General features: G+C 43.5%; 3 long non-coding RNA genes across 3 annotated transcripts in view; 2 read left to right on the forward strand and 1 right to left on the reverse strand.

Annotated features, from left to right (window-relative positions):
- Positions 1 to 24,154, reverse strand: part of LOC145500501 (uncharacterized) — a 192,521-nt gene that overhangs the window by 136,962 nt on the left and 31,405 nt on the right. The window lies entirely within an intron of this gene.
- LOC145500511 (uncharacterized) overlaps positions 1 to 24,154 on the forward strand; it is a 340,504-nt gene that overhangs the window by 128,912 nt on the left and 187,438 nt on the right. The window lies entirely within an intron of this gene.
- Positions 336 to 5,332, forward strand: LOC145500580 (uncharacterized). The gene is made up of 2 exons (XR_014051115.1): positions 336 to 1,668; positions 2,241 to 5,332. It is a non-coding gene; the product is annotated as an uncharacterized LOC145500580 (long non-coding RNA).

The raw sequence follows: 24,154 nt of genomic DNA on the forward strand, positions 1-24,154 counted from the left end.
ACGGGGCAGAATCGGGACAAGAATTTTGTGATTATAAATACAATGATCGAAAATAGAATTGTGTCTATTAATAATACCATTACCTTTTTACGTAAAAAAAAATGTAATGTGTGTGTGTAATTTGTTGTCGTTAATTTGTGTAATGTATGTTACGTTGTAAGTAATGCATTGTAAAATCTAATAATAAAAAAATTGTGAATAAGCCAATTGTAATTTAATTAGGAGATTGTATATTGTAAGATATGTATTGTAACTAGTGCATGTATAAATAGTGTAAGAATAAGAAGTGTAAGTAACAAGTATCGTGTAAATGTAAATGTAAGTATAATATTAGTATTGTAAGTAGTGTAAGTGTTCGTCCTGTAAACAAAATTCCATTTCAAACAAAAAATTAATAATACCACCAAGAAAAATCTGTCTGTACATAGATAGCCACCCAGCATATCGAAGTGGAAAGCTTGGGGAGTTTTTCATACACAAAAACTAACCCTAGTACCTACCATCTCTATACGAGTTTGGGAAGCTACGATTTAGGAAGAAGTCAGACCTCTTGACATACGTTAAGCCTGCCAGTACAAAGCAGCCTGGCGCACCTCCACTCTATGATTGTCGGATCTTTGATGGCTCAGTTGTGTCCACAACTGTTTGATAGCTAAGCTGAAAACACCTTTATTTCGTTCATTATAAATAATCGACAATCAAGTAATCGAGTGGTCATTGTTTGGGATACATACAAGGTGAACATCATCCGGCAAAGATGGCTAGGTGGAAAACGAGGGGCCGGGGTTTCGGGGTACGGGGTACGGGGTCCCGGGGTGTGGAACACACGGTGTGTGGAAAACACGGGGTGTGGAAAACACGGGGGGAACATTTTTTCGCTAAAATATGAATTTTGCTCACTAAAATAAGGACTCATTGCTATTTTAAATTGCAATGAAAATCAGTTCAGCTTCTCGGCGTGAAATGCGTTTTTCGATCATAAAGGCATATTAAACATTTCGTGACAAAGAAAACCATTCGAGAGCCAACGTGCCGTGCAGAAGTTTTCTTTTGCATGGGGCTTTTATGTTATTTTTTGCAGTGACTTGCGCGTTTTTTTTTTTTGTTTTTGTTTTTTTGTTTTTGTTTTTTTTCTTTTTTTATGTACCTTTGAACGAGACTGATGAAATAATAAAGATTGTTTTGCCTGCTATCTTAAATCATGAAAAAGCCTTTCTATACAAATAATCACATTTCGACTGGTCATTATTTATCGCCTGGGGGGTGACAGAGGAGTTTCGGCTAAAGACAGTAACATTTAGCTGATACCCCATTTAAATGTTATTTTATCAAAGTATCCCCCTCATAACAAATTTCATGATACCCCTCAATGTCTTCGCACACATATTCAGCTTTCTACATGTATATTTAGTGCTTTTAACGGTCATGTGATAGTAATATTTCTAATCATGATGCTGACTTACAGGTTAATGAAGCCGCCATGGTGCAGTCACTTGATCCGTGTCTTCCTGATATCTGATCAGGGTTCTAACAGAAGTTAGAGGCGTCAGAGGCGTCCAATTCAGCATAACAGGAGACATAAATTAAAGTGAGGCCCGATTCGCCCGAAGGGGCAAGCCAACGTACGGACTCGGGGGTATCTTCCCCCAGGAAATTTTGAACTTTTAGGTAGTCAAAGATGCGATTTCACGTATTTTGGGGGGCAAAGTGTTACGGAAAATTAGTTGTTCATGATCATAAAATTAGACGTAACAAGTAGCGCTGTATCACCTTTTATTATTTATTATTTTCTTCTTGAAACGTCTCAGTCTGCAAGTTTTAATTTATTGTTCTATGTATACAAATTTCAATGACCGGAACAGGTGGCTACATTCGATTTTACAGTCTGTAGAATTTCGCCGTTCCACTGAGAGCCCTGTGACTGATGTCAGTTGACATACCAGCAACTAACCATACCAAGTGTTTGGAAACTGCAAAGTTACATTTTAGAGTGCCAAATAGCTGACTACCAAGTCTTTATGGGCATGTGACATGTAGTGATTCTCTTTTCTGGGCTCTCAGTTATGACTGATTCCCCCCCCCCCCCCCCCCGTCATCCTAAAAATCTAATGATCCCCGAAAAATCCTCCGCGCGTCCCCCAACAACCCCCCCCCCCTCCAGGAGTCTGATCAGTTATGAATCGTTAGTGAGGTCCCAGTCGATAGTTAATGTGAAGGGAACAACATTTTGATTTCACTAGAACAACCTTTTTTTTGTAAACTCGTGTGTAAGGAGACACCGAAAACGAAATCCACATTCGTAATAGTGGAGATCATTCGCGCTGAAATAAACGCAAGCAACTACAGTAAGGGGCCGACTTATGTTTTACTTAAAAGCACACCAGAATTTATTTTGGAGCTGGCATTTCAAGAAGGTTACTGTATTTTCTCGATTAATAACTCTTTAAACCCCTTTAGCTTTTTTTTTGGCTAGGCCACGCATATTTTATTTTGTTTATTCTTTATATTTTATGGTAATTTTTGTCGTCATTTCTTGAGGCAGGTAACCGGCATTTAATCGAGCAAATACGGCAACTGTCCCTTTTCATGGTTAAAGGTACTAAGCAAAAATTCTGTATTATTTTAAGATTTTTTTTAAAAGTTAAAACAAAAATCCACGCAAGTTACGGCGAAAAATAAAATAGACGCCTCATGCAAAAGAAAACCACTGCACGGCACGTTGGCTCTTGAATGGTTTTCTTTCTCACGAAATGTTTGAGAAACGCGTTTCACGCCAATATTTTGATTGCAATTTAAACTAACAAAATTTCGACTTCCCATTTTTACTATTTTTGGCGAATAAGAATGGTTCTTCGTTGTTTTTCACGAAGACCCCGTACCTCATACCCCGCGGCCCCGGTCCCGCGTTTTCCACCTACCCTGGCAAAGATTCAGCCAGGGAGAAGAGGACTAAAGCTCAGAAAAAGGTGACAGCTGACACCAAGATTCCTCCAAACTGGAAAGCATTTTCCTCAGCTAGACAATACCAGCCATAAAGACCTCTTTTCCCCGCTGACAAGCATAGTTGCAAACTTCAAGTTTCCAGAGATCAAGGAAGTAAACTTTACCTCCGACGAATCCAGTGTTGAAAGCAGAGACTGTTCTTTTATACAGAAATGCGTCCACTAGGGAGCTGACACGAGGATAGCTGTTCATGTTCCACAGGTGCTGAACAATGTATACAGTCAGGTTCTCCTGCGCACAGGGGATACAGGTGTTATTGTCATAATGATAGGGCTTTTTCATTATACAGTATTCATCTGCAGTGAAATCTAAATTGGTTCGGACATGGAGAAATATGTCCAGTACATCAGTGTGAATTTCACTTACGAATTTCTTGGCCCTAAAACATATCTGACATATTTCCTGATAGTGCCGACATATCGGGCAATAATTTTATTCGTCGATTAAACGCAACAACCTCCTGTTTCTTGGGAAGGGTAAGAAGTCTGCTTGCGACGCATAAAAGTTGTTCACTGCCGACATGACGGAGGCATTTAATTTCCTGTAAGATCACCCTTAATATGTGTTGACCAAGCATGATTCCATTTTCAAGCTTCTGGACCGATTTACTGATCACAGTAGTTCTTTACAACAAGACCAGCAATGGGCTAAATGTAAATGAATCCCACAAAGAAATCTTCATAAACAAAAACAGTCCCTAAGGGGAACATACCTCGTACACGGATAAATTGCGTGTGTGTTTCATTTCGACCTATCCTATTGCTTTTATATTAATAAATCTGTAACGAAAGGGACAGAAGTAACAAAGTTGATTTCTAATTTTGCTTATGTAGGACTTACTATTACAGCACGCTTTAAAATCGGAGAAGTTTACCAAAGTAGCATCTCAGTGCACAAGCCTGTAGATGGTTTCTTGACCAGAGGGATGAAAACGAAAGGTTATTACTCTAGAACTCCAACGCATTGAAATCAATACTCATTCTATTGAAACAATTGTTCAGTTAGCATAAACTTGAGCGATAACTCATTTTTTGACCTACGCGAGAGCCTTCTCGGGCCGTCATTTTAATGTCAGGGAACGCATAAACTTGGAAAATTAAATGTGCTCTATAACAAAATTTGAAACCCTGTCGAGCTTAAACGTTGGAAAACGTCAAGTTATTACAGGGTCTTAAATCTGATTAATTTTAAACTTCAGAAGGATTGGTGATTTTTAGTTTTGGAAAATGGTGTCGTCACATGAAAACGAGCAATAGGAGCCATAGCCTGCCTTGAGCTCTTTACATGTGGCTGGAAACAAGGATGTTCTGGCAGATGCAAATATTCCAAAGCTAATCTCCTTCTATTAAGATCACTAACCTGATCATAATAGAATATGTTCAAAACTCCATGTTACCTGTCAGTTTTCAAAGTTGTTTGTGATAACTGGAAACACCCAGACGCCCACCCCTGAATACTTGATTTCATTTCAGGAAAGCTTGCTGTAAATCTATTTTCATCGTACGACTTTCAGTTTTCAAAATAAATATATCAATACATGATGTATGTGCTCTTCTTTACTCTATTCTGTAATGACATTGTTGGTCCATATTAAGTGTGCGCGAGAAATATTGGCACGTGATTGTCACGTGACTGCATCATAAGTACGAGTGCTATTTCTTTGTGAAATGAAAAGAGTACTCAAATAATTATTTCTGTTTCTGAACAAATTTTTACCGATTAGAAACATCTGACTGTTTTTCCAAAAACATCCCGCGGATATAAACCCCTTCATTCATGTAACCTCTGATTTTGTTGTTGTTGTTGTTGGCTTTCCTAATGGCAGCACCTTGTAAGGCTTAGCTAGCATGAAATGTAGAGAACTTATTTCTGTACGTTTCACTTATTCATTTATTTTTTTTTAATCATTTATCGCTACCCCCGTACCCCTGCTTTATTCAATTGGCGTTAAGTTTAGCCCAGGCTATACTCGACTGATTTTCAGGTCGCGCCGTGACTCGGAGAAGGCGCTGATCTATTAACGTTTTACTACTGCTGTCTAAAGAAAGTCTGCCCGAGGACATCATTAAGTCCAATGAAGGCGCAGGTCTGACGCTTTGCTAGAAAGCGTCGTCCATTATCGTACATGAAGGGCCCTGAGATGTACTGAAACGGGACGTCATTTAGTCCCGCAATATTGGGCCGTTAGCACTGTGGCGATAATAATGTGCTCGCTTTAGACAGCAAAGAGCTTTAGCTGCATCAATTAGGACTTAGAAGTGCAATGGACTAGACATTTGTAGCTGCTGTTGACGTTATCTGGGTTGAACTTTGATGCGGCTTAAGACTTTCCCACACGATGAAATTCAAGTACATTCGGGACATTGCTATTTCCGAGCAAACAATGGCCACAAACCGAGTGAATAAAATCTCGTCAAAGGCCGATCTTGGGTAGAATTTCCTTGATTCATCAATTTTAGGTGTTTTCGGTTTAGGTAACTATCAGAATTGTCTTTGATTCGGAAGTGCGGAAGAGATTTACTTCTGTGACTTCCGGTCGATAATTGAAGTACCGACGACACACGGAGTGTTCGTTTACTCATAATTATGGCCTAGTTTGTTTCACGTTTAATCGATTGTCGATGTAGGAAGCTCTTGTTCAGTCCATTTAGGACGATGCAGGCCTTTAGAAAACTGTAGATCAGCTCTCCGCCGAGGTTTTGATACGTGTACGTTTGTGTTGATTTAGACGCGAATTTCATGTTGAAAGCTCTCTTAATTGTACAATTCATGATTCAGTGAAAAGACGGAAAGTTTCAAAAGGCATACAGGAGAGATATTTGCTTTTATTTGAACCTTGTGGAAAGCTAGCTCTAGGACATAATTGTATCAAGATTATCAGTGACAAGTCAAATTCTGTGGCTATGTTTTTGCGAATACAGACAGACATATTTTAAAACATTTAAATGTACATGCCTCGTTTTCATGCTAGCAAAGAGTGGCACAAATGAATTGCTGTCATGCCCCCACCACCCCCCGATAATCAAATCATGTGGCACCCAGCCTAAATTTGCTTGCAGTATCGTAACGAGTTTGTGTGCCAAATAGGGTAAAGATGTGCTTTCTTCCAGTCGTTAACGATTTTTTCACCCTTAACCACCTCACAATAAAGCGTGAATTTTTTAAACTTCACGCTTTATAGTGAGGTGGTTAAGGGTAAAAAAAAAATATTATTAAAATGAATGTGCTTAAAATTATTATTAAGTATTATTAAAATAATACTTCGAGAAAGAATTAGAAAACGTTATTTGAAGTAGATTTCAGTTAAAATTCTACTAAAACGATTAGATTATTCGCTCTTAATTTCTTTGAGGTGATAGTTGATGAGGCTGAAGATCTCACCATGCAGCTATCACCCCGTAGAAATCCGGAGCGAATAATCTAATTGTTAAATAGTTTACAGTTAATACTTTGGGATTTACAAACTATATTTTAGACCCTCTTTAAAAAGCTAGAGACCAACTCTTCGCCGGAGTTTTGATATGTGTAGGTTATGCGTAGGTTGTTGTATTAATTTAGACTTGCAATTTAATGTTGAAAACACTGCTAGTTAAAGTGGTACAATGATCAAATTTTTACCCCCTGATTTTTTAAGTGTATCACATAGAATTCCAAAAAATAATAAAACTGCCGTTTACCATTTGTAAATATCTGCATTACTTCCGGAGATATTTAAGTTTGAAAAATGTGTAATAAAATATGCAAATGGTGACTGACTGATGACGTCATACACTCAAACCAATATTATATCACACAGACAGACAGACAGACAGACAAACAAATTATTTCAACACGGTATCTCTTCCATTAAAAAGAATTGGTTTCCAAGAAAGCCGTGCTAAGAAATTACTAAAAATAATTCAATTACAAAATTTCATGATATATCGATATATCATGAAATTTTGTATATCACGTATATAAATGAAGCTATCTCGGTCAATTTGCACCACAGACCATTGGTACTTGATAGGCTATTGGTTCTATAAGAAACACACCTATGGCCTACAGCTATAAAAAGTCATGTTCCCATGGCAACTCACCTTTCCAGTCCCCACCCACTTTATTTCAATATGTTAGTGATTTTCCGCTCAAAAAACATTAAACGAGGCCGCGAACTCGAACAAAACATATTTATATGCTTGCTGGATCATGCATATGAGACACCATAAACAAAATCAAAATGGAACACCAAAGGGGGCAAGAAAAGCCTTAAATATTGGGGAGGTCTGGAAACCAGTATGTTGCCATGATAAAAAAAACTGTTAATCTGGTATTGTGGAGCATATTTAGTAGAATTTTACTGCAAAGAATCAAACATTTCTGATACAAATTGTCTGAGATATCTTTCTTGATCATATTTGAACAAAATTTGGTTGAGTGAATGAAGTCGTCACTTAGCTAATTTGCATATTTTAGAAACTTGAGTATCTCTGGAACGAAAAGAGATATTTGAAAATAGTAAAAAGCATTTTCTTCCTATACAGACTACTTGTTTATGATTCAAGATGGCCTAGGTAAGAAACATGCGATTTTCGTCATAGTACCACTTTAAATATGCCCAGCTCATGATTCAATGAAAAGACCGTGAAATAATTTAGTGTTTCTAGCCTAAAAGAGGCATAAGCCTTGTCGAGAGCTAGCTCTAGGACAGGAATGAATCAAGATTACCAGGGACTTGTCAAATTCTGACTTTGCGAATACAGACAGATATACACTTAACATACCGTAGAATTCCGAAAGTAACGCCGCTCTCCCCTGAAAATAACGCCTCCCCGAAAGTAACCTTAATTCTTTACCTTCCTATTGAATTTCGAAAGTAACGGTCCTTCCGAAAGTAACGGGGCCACCCGAAAATAGCGGCCCTTTGAAGAAGTCAGTAAAAAGAGAAAAGTTTTGTTCTCAAGCGCAATGCGTATGGAACAGCCTGACTGCAGGACTAAACAGCTTGAAGAGTTCTTTTGAATTTATTTCGAAATAAGCTGAATGTTTCTTTAATCTATCATTTATAGGCTGTATTCTAGCAGCAGAGCCAAATGATAATACTGCAGTGTATCGAAGTGTAATGAGTTACGCTGCTATATAATGCAACGTTAACCATTAGACTTTCGCCCACAAGCACCAACAATTAGGGCCTTTTTTTGTTTATCCAGGCTGTCTCGTTTATGTGGGTAGTTAGGAATATACAAAATACGAAACTTTTAATTCCATATGTCACGTGTCCGCTTTGTCTGAAACGAATGTTACCGCACAAACGTTTTTTGACGTTCCGAAAGTAAGTAACGCTACCCATAAGTAACGGCGACCCGAAAGTAGCGGCCCCTTTTGCCTGCTAATTCCGAAAGTAAAGGGAGCCGTTACTTTCGGAATTCTACGGTAATCTTAAAATATAGCCAATCTCAGTCTCCATATTCTTTCAAAAAGGGTTTTACATATATAAAAAAGCGGATTCATTTTAACAAGGTAGAAAGAACGAGACATAAGCAGATGTAGAAACTGAAATGATACTTGTGGTAACATCAATATTTACATGATCCTGAAAACATTGGTCAGTTGACCATTTGCCATTACCACGGCTCATTCTTGGCTACTTGATGGCGCTGATCGGGCATAATACCACTGCTTTAATCACTCACCATACCCGCATGCCCTCTGAACTACACCCAACAACTTATTGTTACTTTTTGCTGACGTTTTCGTAAAACCTTATTTTTGAGCAGTGCCGCGCTCTCATAGATTAACCCAAGCGGATTTTGAAATAAAAGGGTTCGGATGGCCAGCGTAGTTGACAGAAATTTGTCATCATGGCACATGCTGAAAAATATCTCTCCATTTCATTCCTAAATCAGGAATTTCACTAATTTCCCAAAGACATTTTTTAAACATTGAAAATCTTTGCCCGAATCAGCTCTCAAGTCGAGTTAGCACCTGTTTTTGAAAGCTGAATATTTTGTCTTTAAAATGAAGTATCGGAGCATTTTTTAGTACCAGTGATACTGAATGTATCATACCCACAGCTCTAACTTATATCCAAGCTGTGCGAATTGTTTATTCATTTACTTATTTATTTATTTAATTATTTAGTAATTTATTTATTTTAATCTATTTTTTGTGTGTATTTAGTTGCATGCTTAGTATTTTCCCTTTTTTAGATATATGATGCGGACAAATTTAAAACGTATAAGCCTTCACTCTACATACGACGTCGATAACCTGCCTGCTATTTTGTAAGTATTAAACAGGTTTTTTCCTGCTCAACATTACTGTTGTAATAATAGTCTAAATTTTAGATCAAGTCCTCGACTGTGTAAAACATCATTAATTATGCGGAGTTACAAACGACACCGTTTACTTCAAGATAAAGAGAACAACTCAGAATGCAGTCGTAAGCGTTGACAGGCTGTCAAGAATTTCTAGTTAAATATCGTAAGATCATACATTTTTAGTGGCAATACCTTGCTAATGAGTTTCTTTTAGCGTGTACTTTTTGAGTTAGACGGAATTTTAATTGAGTTTCTCAAACTCATTAATTATTCAAGCAGCTCTTACCCAACCAGAGCATCTTCTTCTGGTCAGGTGGATGGGTTTAGAAACCCAATGATAAACGAGGTAAAAACCACGGCGTGTTTGGAAATAATTTCAAACACGGATGCAAATTTTCTTAATCTGTATATTGATGAAGCAAGAAAAACACTTGACGATAAACAACTTTATTTAATCACACATTTTACAAAACAAACTTTAAACCTAAATTGTTTACTGGTGACGTTAAAAGTAACGGTACAGTTATTTAACTTCCCAAAACAGAAAGGGCGATTCTTTTTCTAAATTTAAATTCTCGCTCAATGGTGGCGACTTCGTCTGTTGGTTCGCTTTCAACCTTGCTGTACACTTCTGACCTAAAATGACAGTAACGTTAGAAATTTCCAGTTCTAAGGCGTACTAATTTACTGTCTACTCCTGCATTTAACGATTAGACGCACACGTTACCTCGGAATAGCGCAGTAGTATATAGGGCATTAGACAAATACCGTTTCGCAGAGGGAGAAGTATTTCCCTGTTTTACAACCCCCAGGTTCAAAACCGAACCTCACAAGCTCGGTTCGGATGAAGTTGGGGATTCCAAAACGGGGAAATGCTGGGTCCCTCTGCGAAACAGTATTTGTCTAATCCCCTATATACTACTACAGGGAAGGGAGGGAAGGGGAGGGATTCCTATTAGATAGAAACGACCTCGCTGTTATACCGCCCGAATAGCGGCAATGGTTCGAGGAACAAACAAGTGTGCGTGGCTGATGCGCAACCGGAAAGAAAACTGCGGAAAGAGCTGTGTCGGCGCTTATTGCAGGCAGCACAACTACCAACTCAAAAAAGGGATGAAAATTCCTTCCCCGTGTGTCATCTGTGGAGTTAGAGTTTTGTGCGATTACCGTCTTTGCGTTTCTTGCGGCGGGAGCGCGCTAAAACACCGGCTAATCCGCAAACGCAAAAAAGCGAAGAAAACTTTTGAACTTGTTTTGCTTGAGCTCAAGTCAACCGTGTTAGAGAAATGAGCACCTTTAGTTACATCGTCATGTCTGATGTTGCCCAAAAACTTGAAGAAATTCTGAAAGAAGAGTTTGCAAAATTTGATCCAGCAACGTTGCAGTATTTAGAGCACCTGCAGAAAACAAGCCAGCTGTTAGAAAGATTGTTCAGAACGTGCTGGATGAACCTATTTCCCAAGAAACGGAGAAGAGTTTGCAAAAACCTTTACTTCCAAAACCTTTCCAACCAAGACCCCCTCCCCGGCAAAGAAAGGGGAGAAAAACGCAAGAGCTTCTGAGGGACTACGACCCTTTTCCCGCACAGAACATCCGAACAGTGACAGACTACCAAAATGAGATTCTGGACCTGTTCGATGATGCAAGACATGACGGGCAAGAGAGTAAAGGGCGGCGCTACATCAGATGGCGCTTCATCAGAGGTCTGGAAAAAGACCTAACAACAAACTTTATGGAAAAAACTCGAGGAAATGTTGACACATCGTTTTACCTGAGGCATGTTTTCTCGTATCAGTTGCGCAACATTGAAGATGGAACGGTGATTCTGTACTACAAAAACCAAGGCTCACCTTGGATAAACAGACTGGCAGAGGCAGAAGAATGGCTGAGTGAAGAAGAGACAAAACGCCTGGACCATGACAAAATCGAAAGACCATCAACAAAGTGGGAGTTTGTAAGCTTTTTTAATGTTGACCTGAAGGTTGTGATTGACCGTCAGCCGTTGTTGGGTGCAGGATCTTTGCCGGACTGGCTGCGCAACCTTGCCCATGGCGGGGCGATGGCGGCTTTGGATACATATAAAGACAACTTGTGCCTTTGGCGTTGCATCGCTGTGCACCGAGGAGCGCGTGTCGATCGAAGTACAAAAGCAGCCCACGGTCTAGTCAAGAGTTTCTTCAAACTCAAAACCATGCCGACCGACTGGCCAAAAACGTCTCTGGACGAATTAGACAAGGTTGAAAGGCATCTGAATCAAGGGACAGCTTTTTCGGACTGGCTCGGCATCCGAGTGTATGAGCCCGAGAGGGGGGAAGAAGTGGTATGGCACCTTAGATGAAACCCAACAGCCAGTTTAAAGAACATTCTGACAATCGGTATCTGCGAAGGGCACCCATTCGTCATCAAATATATTGCCAGGTTGGCCAAAAATTATTCATGCAATCATTGCAGAGCGAGATTCACGCAAGTTTGCCATCTCCAACGTCACTTCCAAACCTGCAGTGAAGGAAAAACGGTAATCGATTGCCCGGGTGAAAGGGTCGAAGCCCTGCAGACAGCTTTCGAGAAAGCTTTCTACCCAAAAAACAACTCTGCCAAAGAATCGCTTCGGTGGCTTGATCGAGAAGCCAAGCGGCGGAAAATCCACATTCACCACGCAATGTGTGGGCCTGGTGGCGACCGTTGGGTTGAGAGCGCACCTGTCGACGGTTACAACCACGAAACGAAGACTGTATTTCAATACCACGGCTGTCACTGGCACGGGTGTCCAAAATGTTACCCGCAAGATCGCGACAAAAGCATTTACCGCAACAACAAAACACGCGAAGATATGTATCAAGCCACAATGAAGCGCAAAAGGTCCCTGCAAGAGGCCGGCTACCAAGTTGTCGAGGCCTGGGCGTGCGAAGTTGGGAAAATCGGCGCTGACCTACCGCGGGCCGAAACAAAAAGCTACCCGCACGCGATCTTGTACGATTTGGAGGCGTATGGCGATAATAATCATCGGAAGAAGCCGACGCCTGCTCTCACGATAGAAAACGCGCACGTGCCAATTTCGGTGAGCGTTGGCGACACCCTTGAAAGAGAGCCCACCCACATCTGTGAAAGAGACCCCGCGGAGTTGGTCCGCAAGTTTATGGAAGAGCTAGAGAGACGCGGAAAAAACATCCGGGTTCAGGTACGAGCGGAGTTTGCGCCAGAAGACGTGTACCTGCTTCCAAAAGCGCAGCGGCAAAAAATCGAGGAATGGTGCAACCAGGTTCCTGTCGTCGGGTTCAACTCAGGCAGTTACCATCTGAATCTGATCAAAAACCACTTCGCTGGCCGCCTTGCTGACACAACAAGCAAAGTGAGAGTGGCAAAAAAGGGGAACAAAACCATGTTCTTGCTCACTCGGGGATTCCGTTTCCTCGATATCATCAACTACCTTGGGCCGGGGACGAGCTACGAGAAATGGGTGAAAGCCTACGAATGTAAGACAGTGAAATCGCGGTTTCCATACGAATGGTTTGACACCCCCGAAAAGCTTGATTTCCCTCGGCTCCCAAAATACAATGAGTGGTATTCGAAGCTAAAGGGCGAATACGTTCTCACGCGGGATGAATGGGAGGGGTGTCAGCGATTGTTCAAAGAAAAGGGCATGCGTACCTTCTCAGATTGGCTGCGTTACTACAACAATCTCGATGTGGCTCCCGGCCTTAAGGCTCTGGAAAAGATGAGAAACTTCTACACCGAGAAGGGCATCGACATTCTGAAAGACGCTGTCAGCATCCCAGGCGTGAGTTTGCATTACTTGCCCCGGGGAGCGGTTGAGCGTGGCGCGGAGCTTTACAGCCCGGGGAAAGAAGCGTATGAAATGCTGAAAGAAGCTGTTGTTGGGGGCCCGAGCCTAGTTTTCACAAGGTGCAGCGAAGTTGATGTTACAGAGATAAGGTCTCATCGAATATCAGAACCGCGTCTTTGCAAAAATATCCTTGGTTATGACGCCAACGCCCTCTATCTTTCGACCATGCTCAGAGAAATGCCTTGCGGGAAGGAAAGGGTCGTGCACTACAGCGGCGAGTTCCAAGCTGAGGCGGCTCCTGCACCAACGCACAGGCTCAAAGAAGGAAATTGGTTCGGATTTGCTGAAGTCGACATCGAGATTCCAGAGTGCTTGCTTCCAACGTTTGAGGAGATGTGTCCTTTCTTTTACAACAAAAAGGTGCCTGCCGAAGCTGTGCCGAAAGATATGGCCGATTACTTAACTCGAACCGGCAGAAAGCGCGGAGACGGAAAAAAACTTGTGGGGGCGCTGTCTGCAGAACGGTTGTTGGTGTACGCCCCACTGCTGCTGTGGTACGTGAACCACGGGGCGGCAGTCACAAAGGTTTACAGAACAATCGACTACCAACCGGCCAAGATCTTTCCCTGGTTCGTGGAGCAGGTGACGGAGGCGCGCCGGACAGGAGACGTGGATAAAAGCAAGGCGCTGCTCGCTGAAGGGTTCAAACTGCTGGGAAATAGTGCGTACGGGAAGCTCATTGAAGCTCTGGAGCTACAAACAAACGTTATTTACACCAAAGACGAGAAGGTAGTCGACAGAGCCTTGCGAAGCGCGTATTACTGTGATCTTGAAGAGGTCGGGCAGGCGTATGAGTTGGAAAGCCGGAAGCCTCGGATCACGATCAGACGGCCGTTTCAAGTTTGAATCGCTGTCTATCAGCTGGCAAAGCTGCGGATGTTGGAATTCTATTACGACTTTCTTGACAGGTATTTAACAGAAGAGATTTTGAGCTGATCCAGATGGACACGGACAGTAACTACATGGCTATCTCTGCAAAGCGTCTCGAGGACAAATTTCGGCCGGATCTGAAGAAAGAATTCGAGGCGCAAAAAAAATGTTGGCTGGCCTGGGACAAGTGGAGCGGCCGCACCCCTGGTCTCTTCAAGCTTGAGTGCGAGGGCAGCCGGATGATTGCGCTCTGCTCGAAGTGTTATTTCGTCGACGAAGCAGAGGGCGAAAAAAAGAAGTTTAGCACGAAGGAGATGTCGAAGAAGCAGAACGAGATCACGTGGCAGCGTTTTAAGGCAGCGTTGGAAGGCAGCAAAGATATGGCAACTAACAGAGGTTTCAGGATGTGGGACGGGCAGATGGTCACTTACGAGCAGAAAAAGCTGGGGCTGAGCGCTTATTACGACAAGCGGTGGGTGCTGCCCGATGGGGTACACACCGAACCGATCGAATTTCACATTTAGTTCACGTCAGCCGGAGGAAGAGTAGTTTTTGGAGGGACAACGAGCAGTTCTTCACGCACGAAGCCGCGCTTAGGACTGTCGCACAAATAGTAAAGAACGGGTTGATCCGGTTTGGTGAAAGATCTTTCAATGCTGTAAACTTTCAAAGACCAGATTGGGTCTGTGGCTCTTTTTAAACGGCCTTCAAGCTCTCCGGGCTAGTAGAGATAACGAACTTGGACAAGGGACGGGAGTATTTTTTTCGTTTTTTCCAACAGGCCTTGAATAAGGGGTCGATGGCCTTGCATAAACAGATTTTTCTTTGATGGCAACGGCGGGTTTCTTGCCGATAAGGCTTGTTACCTCGTTGTTCAGAGCCGAAACAACTTCAGGAAGTCTTTTCACCCAGGTAGTGGACCGCTGGCTCTCAGGGAATCGCATTTCCACGGCATACTGGTGGCCGAACAAGCGCTCAGCCAGGGTGCGGTTGAAACGTTCAACAATGGCCTGGTCGCGGTGAATGTCAACGCGCCCGCGCCGGATATATGTTTTGTGCTTTTCCATCTCTTTTGTGACAGCTCCCATGAATTCGCGCCCGGAGTCAACCTGCAGCATTTGAGGCCATTTCAGAGGCGAGCGCTTGTAAATCTTCTGAAAGGCCCGGGTGACCTCATCAGAATTTTTCGAAGTCAGGGGTTCGGCCTCTTTGTAGCGGCTGGCCACGTCGACAACGGTCAGCGCGTATTTGAAAACTTTGCGGCCACGAGGGAGCTTGTCGTGCGGCAGAAAAAGAAGGTCCGCATGATGGACCGCGTTGGGTGTTGGAACGTCGAATTTCGGCCGAGGAATTCGCCTCGGCGCGGGGAGGAATATCTGCCAGATCGCTTGCTTGATCAGCCACTTTTTTTTGCGGTTTCTTCAGGTATCTTGGCGGCTACGGCTAATTTTTTGATCGCGGCGATACCTTTCCAGTAGTCCCCGGGGCCGTAGTATATCTTTGCGAGTTTGTCGTCCATAGCGTTACTATAAGTAAGGAGTAAAAAGTTTAAAGGAACCAGAAGGCTGCGTGGCCCAGAGCGAGCGCCCCGGTGCCCACGAACATGAGTTCACCACTTTTCTGCTGCTCGCTTGGCTGATAGAAATATGAGAACGTGGGCTTTTTGGGGGGTATCATTCGTTCGTCAGGATGAGCCTGGTTGTAGAGTTTGAATGCATAGTCAGTGTTGGTGAAGTTCTGCTTGGCCTCCGCCTTTGTTTCAGCGTTGGTAGCGATCCAGTCAAGAAGTTTTGTTCGGTCGCGCGTGTATTTAGCGTGAGCCGCTTGGTACGCCTCGAGAGCTTTGTCATGGCGCTTTTTTTTCTTCAAGTGCAGCTTTGTCGCCCCCGCCAAGCGCCCTCGCCAGATAATTGCCTCCGATAAAAGCCGTGGCGTTCAACACAGCCCCGCCAACCATAATCGCGATGCTCGCCATGGTGTTATATAGCAGAGTCTTTTTTTTAAATCATTAATTTCAGACCCTGTAACTCGAGATTCTTCTTTTGTTCCGCATGTATTCGCGCGTTGTTCGCAATCCAGTCGAGAACTTTTTTGGGTTCGGTCTTGTATTTTTCTCGAAAATTTAGATACACCTCGACGTCTCGATCGTAGCTATTTTTAATAGACACCTCATTTATATGCATGTTTTCCACAGCCCACCCGATAACTTCTTTTTTGCGTTTGAGAATTGTTTCATCGAAAACCTCTAGAAACTCCTTGGCTGCTTCATCGTACTCTTTTCTTTTTCTCTCGCGGTTCTCAAAACAGCCTCGTAAACATTATCCCCGATGCTTTCCATGGTGCAATCTAAGAGATTTTTTTTTTCTTCAAATCATCAATTTCAGACGCTGGTGGGAAGGATTTTTTGGTCCTCGAGGTACTCTTTGAGCGCGATGCAACCCGCCACGACGGCGGTGAACTTCACGTAATTCATCGCGCTGCTGCTGGGATCAAAAGTAAAATTCTCTTTTACAACCTTTTTTGCGGCCCAGCCGATGCCAACGGCTAAGCCAGTGATAGTAGCGGAGTCAATGACGGTCTTGATAAGCTTATTGTTTTTTCGGACATGGTGCGTTTGATATAAGGAAAAATAACAAAAGTTTAAAACAAAATTAATCTGTCTTCCCCGCGTCCTTGCCACACAACGCCTCTTCTTCTTCTTCTTCTCTTCTTATTATTTCTTCTTCCAATTCTCTTATTCTTCTTTTTTCATCATCCTTTTCAAACAATGTTACACTCAAAATATCGAAGACTGTATCAAAAACTTTTACGTTGACGTCGTACCATAACAGCCCGATGCCAAAAATTGCTGCTGAAGAAATGAGAATCTGGGGAAAGTCAGCTTTCTTCATGTTGATATGTTTATCTCTGAAAAGTTTAAATCATTTTTTTTAAACCTTTTGGCTGTGTCGCGTGAGCAGGTTCTGGCTCAACACGCGGGGGCTCAGGCGTTTTTCTGACGAATGCGGCCTTGAGCTCTTCACGTTTGTAATAAATCCCGACCAGTGAAACGATTATGCTGCCAACAGCAAGCCATTGGGTGGTGCTGAGGCTGCTATTTCTTTCTCCGCTGCACTTTGGCCTTTCGTCTTTTGTAGTCGGGGCTGGCTCAGGGGCCGCTGTGGTGGCTTTCGCCTTGGTGCTTGCGATATAAGCCTCTGCTGTTTTTTTCTGTTGTTCCCGGGCCAGTCGCGTTCTTTCAGCAACCATTTTTCCAGCAGCCACACGCTTGGGATTTTTTACTCGATGCTTTGCCGTTGTTGCAGTTGGAGTTGTCGCTTGCTGTGTGATATCGACCTGCGAATTCGCCGTGACGGCAGGTGCTGTATGGGTCTCGCCCTGAGGTGCGCTCTCGGATTGTTCGGTAGACATTCTGAAACAAATGTGAATGCTGAGCAAATATAATAATGCTTATGAATTACTCTGCGGTCGTTCTGCAATCACTCAGCGGGCGTTGAGGATTGCTGTTGAGGAATTTCTTCCAATTTTACTTCGGCCTTTCTCTCCAAATGGGAGTTAAAATCAATATGTTTTGTGGTGATCAGCGCCGCGTTGGCCGCAGCAAGAAACCGGCCGCACTTCAAAGCGAGGTTTCCGGCCAGATTGGAGAGCTCTTTGTTAATGATGTAGTCGTTTCTCAGTTCTTTTTGGTAAGCATCGATGTCTTTGATGTTAACGGACATTCCGACCGCTTTGGTTACAAGAAAAATGAAGCTGTCGATCAGGCTTTCTGTTGTCTTTGAGCCCACGTATGTCTCGTAGCGTTTGGTGAATTTCTCGACCTCTTTTGTCACTCAGGCGCTTGACCTGCTCGTGGGTTAACTGAACTCCGATGGCCTCTTTGGCTTTTCCTGTGGATACCAGCACGGCCAGCTGCTCACGAAGAGCAAGAATGTCAGGTCCGGGGGCGGTTGGAACTATGCCACCTGCTGGACCACTCGGCGGCTCGTATTCGGTTTGAAGAAGGTTCATAACTTATGCTAACGCGGTGTCTTCTTCAGCCATTGTGCAACGCTATATACAGCTTTCATTTTTTTATTCAAAATAACTTTACCCCGTAGGGGTGGCGAAGCGAGAACACAAGATAAGAGAACTTTCGCTCTTTCAGTTTTGAAACCAGACCTTTGTACTCATCCTGACAGAGTTCGCCGGCGTAATCATCGAAGATGGCTTTCGTGGTCTTAGCCGAGGGGGTGTAAAAGAGAACGATCGTCGCCATGTTCTCCCGGAAGGAAGCTGTTATGCCGGTCATCTTCTGGGTCAGCACCCAAACGCTGACGCCCATATGTCGAGCAGAAAAGGCGAGATTCACCAGCTCGCCAGTAACGTCTGCAGCGACTGGCAAATTCCAAAACGAGACGAAACAAAACGAGCTCTAGGCGTGTCGCGACAAACTAGTGGGTGGGGCTACTTTACAGGTCGTCTTCAAGGGTAGACAAGTAAACCACGGAAAACCAAAGTCGACGGTTATCCGCGATTTATTGCATCAACATAAACGATCGTAAACTGAAATAACAATATGTAACGAATTTCTATCAATTTAGCGGAAAAGTTGCGTAACAAATAGTCAAAACTTACACGAGACAAACTAACGATTTGGAATCGATAACATAACGAAATTGAATAACAATACATCAAAAATAGCCAGCGTAAATACTACGCTAAGATACTAAATAAGATTCGATCACAGAAGTACACAATAAAAGGAACTAATTAACAGCTCAATGCTTTCGAGCCTAAAAGGTGGGCGTTCACTCTAGTAACGTTCAGAACACTTTCTAATTTAGACGATTATAAATCAATCAACATTGTACAAATGTTCCTTTGTATTCCTTCGCCCATAGCTATAAAAAACGTAACCTAATCAAAATGACAAAGGTACTCACATATCGGTCCCGCTTGAGCCAAGGGTTAGGAAATCAAAAAGCATCAAGAGTTCAAGGTTGACAAGACCACTCGGGATGGAAAGAAAAACTACTTTAAAGGGACGCTAACTCAGCTTTTATATGCGCGTGGTGACGCTTAAAGGTCCGATTACAAAACCAATAAAAAAGAAGTAAACATTGTAACTACGTTCGTAACTAAGATAAAGAGACAATTATTAACTAATCAAAATTGACCTTTGTCTAGTGTCCTTAACAGCGCCCTTTCACGTCTTTGGAGGCCGCGCAGTCATCGAGGATTATGAGGGTGTTGGCGCCCTCGGAAAGCCATCTCACGAGCTTTAACCATTTTTCCACGTCGTGCTGGTCGCACATTATCACGTCCATTCTTGGATCATTTTCGCCAATTCGGTAGTAGGTCCTGTTGTGCGCGAATGTGGGGCAGATGAGGACGATGTAGTCGAACTTTCCGCGGAAAGGGTCGTAAATCTGGTCCACCACGAACCTTGATTTGCCTGAATTAGTCGGCCCCACGATGAGAGCGTTGATGGGAATCAAGCTTGGGTCCATGTTCATATTCCATACTGCACAGATTCCAGCTGTCTGTCCATAATGTTGAACTGGGAGTCGGAGATGACGAATATATGGCACTCCACGTTGCCTGAGCCTTCACCTTTCCGATCAATTTGCAGTTGGATACCTGAATGACTGTTCACGAGGCGCGTGCCGCTACCGTGCAAAAGCCGATCCGCCATGGAGCGCATATCAATCACAAGCCCGAACTTATCGCCGGTGTAAAACTTTGTCATATCCATGTGATCGGTTCCATTGTTTTCTTTTGCAAACATGCGGCTCACCTCTCTCCACATGTCAATGTCTTCGATTCCGTTGTTGTAAATCATGTTGCGCGAGCCGTTGACCGTGACGCTGACTTTCGTGAGACCGGGGAAGATGAATTTTTCTGAATCTCTGGCGCCGGCAGAGTGCGGCTCTATGAACAGGAGGAGGAGGGCTTTGAGCGACCTTATTTGGGAGTTGAACTCAATGTTGAGAAACGTGTCAGTGTCTTTTTTGAACTTTACCTTAGTATAATGCTGCACGTAGTCGTAAGCGAACTCTTTACCGCTGGTGTAAACGCTGACTGCCTCGTCTGCCAAAGTCTTGCTGCGGATCATTTCGTACTCGAGCTTGATGTTTTTCAGCTTGTATTTCAGCTGGGTTGAATCGGAACCTCTCACCACATCTTCAGCTTTAGCAAGTGTTATAACGAACTCGAGGTCGTTGTAAAGGGCCATGGGGTAGAAAACGCCATTGTCAGTTATCAGCTGATTGTCCAGACTGATCCGGTACCTGCTTCCGAATACCCCGTTTAGCGAGTTTTCAGCGTCGACGCCCGAGGTTTTCATGTCTCCCGCGCCTGAGCGGATCTTGCATAGATCCTCGATCTGAATACCTTCGAAAATCATGTTGTCTCGTTCTTCCTCCGAAAGGAAAAGATCTTCGAAAGTTTTGTATAGGCTGTATCGATCCGTGTCTTGCAGAGTGGTGCCTCCAAACTTCACTTGCAACCTTTCAACGAGAGCCCGCGTGACGTTCTGGACAAGGAAGTTGTTGGCGTGCCCTCCGGAAAGGTCGATTTCAAAGACAAGCGCTAGCGAGCCAGGCACCAGAACCTCGTTCTCGTGCAGCTGGGGCACTCTAACATCCAGCTCATCGCCAGGGTTGGCTTCAGCTTTTTTGAAGGCGATTCGATTGACCTCGCGCTTTGCCCTCAAGGCTTGAAATGTCTTTTTATTTTACGTTGGGCGAAGATTCTCTTGCACCGACATTGTATAATACACCGGCGATTTTTTCTAATTTAAAATATCAGGATTGAAATGTATTGCGATGGCGGAAGGCGGCGGCGAATTTGGTCACGGAGAAGGCGATACGCTCCTAGGTCATACAGATGATCAAGACGACTATGACGAACAAGAGGGTGAAAGAACCCAGCCTTTTCAGCCAGGCGCGGCGTCCACTCCTTACCATGGCGGGGAGACAATAGAAATGCACTTGGCCGAAAAAAGATTCAATAGAAGACATTGAAAGAAAACTTTACAACTTGAGAAACACGGACACGGGTCTCTTGAATGATGAAGGCATCAATAATTTGCCCCCCGGCTTACAGCAAGAAGAAATCGAAAGAGTCAAAAAATTTATCAAAGCTCGGTTCCCGTACGCCAAATTTGGTTTGGGGCCAAATGAGCTTACACTTGAATTCTCCGAAGAAAAAGGTAAAAGGGGTGTGGTTGTCATTGGTCCGAACGATGGGAAGACAAAAATTGCTTTGGAAAATGGCAGCGGTTTCCAGAAAGCCTTCTTAAACAAAACCTTTCTCAAAAACGCTCTGGGAGATCCTACTGAAGAAATTATCAGCAGAAACGCTGATTCAATTCGAAAAAAACAAAAAGAATATGAGGAATTAAGAAAGAAAAAGTCAGAAGCGGAACAAAAATTGAGTGAACAGAATGAATTGGTAATGTCCCTTAATGAGCGGTTGAATAAAGAAAAAGCCAAGATTGATCAACTCAAAGACCTACCAGAATATGAAGAAGAAATTAAAAGGAAGAAACAACTGGCAAATAATTTAGAAAAAGATTTAAAAGACGCAATAAAAGAAAGAAAAGAACGTGAAAAAAAAGTAAAAAAACTTGCCGATCAAGATGAAAAGAACGCCCGCCTTGAAGCAAGTATTGCAGAAGAGATCAAAAACACAAATGCTATCGAAGAAAGGCTGAACAGAACAAAACCTTTGGACGATCTAAAAGAGCATGAAAGCGAGCTGCGGCGCCAAAACGAGGAAGGTCAGGCGATCATCCAAGATGAGAATGCCTCGCCCTCCGACATTGAAGCCGCAAGAGAGAGAGTGGAAGAAAGGAACGAGGAGCTCGCGCGTTTGCAAACTGAGATTGAGGAAAGGGAAAGGACGCGACCTCTGTTGGAAAGGGTCAAAGAGATCTTCGAAAAATATAGAGTGACATTGACCGCTATTCTTCTCGCCGCCGGGGTCACAATCGGGGCTGTCGTTGGTTCAATTACAAACGCTTTGAAAGCCACCGGCAAAGCTTTGGGGAAAGACCTAAAAGATATTGGCTCTAAACTCGCTTCCCTGCTGCCCGTGCAGATTGGATCGATCGTGAGCTTCCTGTTCAAAGCGGCTGGCCAAGTCGTCGGGTTTCTGGCAGAGCACACCTGGATGCTTATTCTCGCCGCGGTGGCGTTTTTGTTCGAAAAATATTTTAAGAAGCAGCGTTAGCTTACCGCCAAGCCATGAACAGCAAAGTCGATAATCGTACTACACCGACGATGACAGCTGTTTTGTTAATTTCGTGTTTGCGGTGTTTTATCTGGAGCCTTGGGCTCTATTTTTTGCGCCGTTGGCTGTGCTTGCTGAGTTTCGGTCGAAGCTGATTTCCTTGATTCGGCTGTTGCGGCTTTTTGTATCGGGTTGGAAGGATGGCTGTAGGGAGGGTTAATTTTTGACGGGCCGCCTGCCATGAGTTTGAGCGCAGCTTTTTTTGTCTCCGGGTTTACCTCGTTGTTGACCCCAAGTTTCATCCCAGAGACAGTCTGTTTCAGCTTGTTGTTGTAACCGATTGTACTTTCGGTGTTGATAATCATTTGCGCGGGCATAAGCCAGGCCATGGGGGCTACAGCAAGATTGAGCCTAACCTTCGCTTGATCCACCGCGAGCTGGTACCTTTGCACGCTCTCGGCCAGGTCGGGCTGTCTGATCGCGTCTTCCATCAGCACCAGGAACTCGCTCTGGGCTTCTCTTGCTCGGTCGCCAGAACCGAGAATGCTGCTGCGGACGTTCACCTGCGCGCCCAGGATGCAGTAAACGAAAGCCTCTATTGACTGGTTGATTCTCGACAACCCCGCCTGCGTCAAACCTGATGCTGTGTTTGGCGCGAACTAGTCCGATTGGGCATCAGAAGCGGGACCCGGCTCGATGTAATAAATCAAGTCCCCTTTTATAGCTTTGTCGCCTTCATCACTGAATTTGTTCAATCCCGGGTATTTATAGTCAGTTTTCGACGCGCCGCTCGCATAGACGTAAACACTTCCGAGACCGTGGTTTGCCCCGTGCGTGAAGCGAAAATCGCTCGAGGGGTCTATGCCGAACTCGCTGCATAGCCTTTTGTACGAAGCAACGTCATAATGATTGTTGAATTGGCTGAAAGGCGGATCTCCGGGCAAAGCGCTCATGCTCTGAATATCTCCTAGCTTGTACAAAATGCGCCTGACGGTGAAATACACGTGGAATTTGTAAAAAGCTCTTATCTGAGGGGGGAGATTTATCCCGTTGTCAAAGATTTCGCGAGAAATTCCACACCCTTTTGTCGCGCAGAAAACCGCGAAGTTGAGCTGTTGCGGCCAATATTTCATGTCAGGCCCTCTTAACCAGCGTTTTGATTCGGCTGCAGAAGTGTGCCTGAGTTTGGTTTTTTGAAATTTTTCTCGGAATTTTGTCGTGAAATATTGGCCAGGCGTGACGTAGATTTTGATTTCGGCGTTGAATATTTTCTTCAAGCTTGGTGCTTTGCCGTCGAAAGGTTCCGCAGGGACGGGCAAGGGAACTTTTGAACCGAGTGGCGACAATTGATAAGGAAAACCCCCGCTGTCTCCCAAACCTAGCGCTTGTTTCATTTCTGCACTCCAATACCGCCTGTCTGAACCAAAGACGCTTTGTAACGAGCCTTCGCTTTCTTTGAAAAACACCTCTGCGGTTGCGTTATTTTTCTCGTCGATGTTTTCTTGTGAAACGAACCGGCTTTTGTCTGCTTTTGGAAAGTGGCTTAAAAAATTTGTCCACGCCTTTTCCTTGGCTACTGCCGCTTTTTTCACAAACTCAGGATCTTTCCACAAATTCGTCATCTTATTTGGAGACAATTTTGTTTGTTAAATATAAAATGGTTGTTCTCACTATTGTCGCGCAAGATAACGGAGAGACTATCTATTTTCAAGACCCTTTACCGGAAGTACATTTCATGAAACTCATTTCTTGTAGTTTTTTCAACAGCTGGAACAATTTGAAAAAAGAAGGTTCAGCCACCTTGGGAGATAAAAACAAAGATAGAGCTTTGTCAGTTAGTAAATTACTCCCAGGGCATTACAATTTAGAAAGACTGGCAAAAGAAATAGAAGTTCTGTTCGAAAACTATCACTATAAAGAG

This window comes from Orbicella franksi, chromosome 10 (assembly GCF_964199315.1).
Source record: "Orbicella franksi chromosome 10, jaOrbFran1.1, whole genome shotgun sequence".
Taxonomy (NCBI): domain Eukaryota; kingdom Metazoa; phylum Cnidaria; class Anthozoa; order Scleractinia; family Merulinidae; genus Orbicella; species Orbicella franksi.